At 36.0% G+C, this 664-nt stretch overlaps 1 long non-coding RNA gene across 1 annotated transcript; it reads left to right on the top strand.

Annotated features, from left to right (window-relative positions):
- LOC106110195 lies at window positions 1–664 on the top strand. The gene is made up of 2 exons (XR_001226063.1): window positions 1–51; window positions 539–664. It is a non-coding gene; the product is annotated as an uncharacterized LOC106110195 (long non-coding RNA).

The raw sequence follows: 664 nt of genomic DNA, 5'->3' as shown, positions 1-664 counted from the left end.
AAGAGCCCCTTCATACTGCTGCTGGCCATCGACCCTCATATCATCAGCAAGGTACCATATCACCTGTCAAAATTTCCAACTTTCATGTAATTTTTTCACATCTTGTAGTAAAAATTACAATTATCGTTTTACATAGTAAGTAAGCAAATTAAGGTCGGTTGTGTGTGCAGTTTGCTTGGACTGAGGTTAGTCGTGCTTTCGTAGTACAAATTCGTGTACAGTCGATTGTTCTACTTTATCTGTGTCGTGTATTGTGTTTAGTGTTATTAAATGTATGCATGCTCTTTTTTAATTGTTTTAGTTCATTACAAATATTTAAATCGCAACAATACAAGACAATAAGAAACAAAACAACTTGCAATTTTATCAAGTCGAAATTTATTTATTTCATAATCTCTGTCAATATTTAATTTGTTTATAGACTGCTCTTTTATTTTCTAAATGTTTATAATTTTCTACAAGTAATATGTTTGTGTATTTTCTTACAAATGTTCATGTATTTCTGATATATGTGTACATGTATGTGTTATTTCTCCAGGCTGTAGAGATAAACAGCAAGCGGGCGTTTTCCGAAAGCAACATCGGGGGGTGGGACTACCTGCGCAACATGGTGCAGCTGCCCTTCTACCTGCAGAACTCTGCGCTGCGCCGCGTCAAGACTGCG

This window comes from Papilio polytes, unplaced genomic scaffold (genome assembly GCF_000836215.1).
Source record: "Papilio polytes unplaced genomic scaffold, Ppol_1.0 DF820758.1, whole genome shotgun sequence".
In the NCBI taxonomy this organism is placed as follows: domain Eukaryota; kingdom Metazoa; phylum Arthropoda; class Insecta; order Lepidoptera; family Papilionidae; genus Papilio; species Papilio polytes.
Note: the sequence above shows the minus strand (reverse complement) of the source record. Positions and strands in the feature narration are given on the sequence as shown.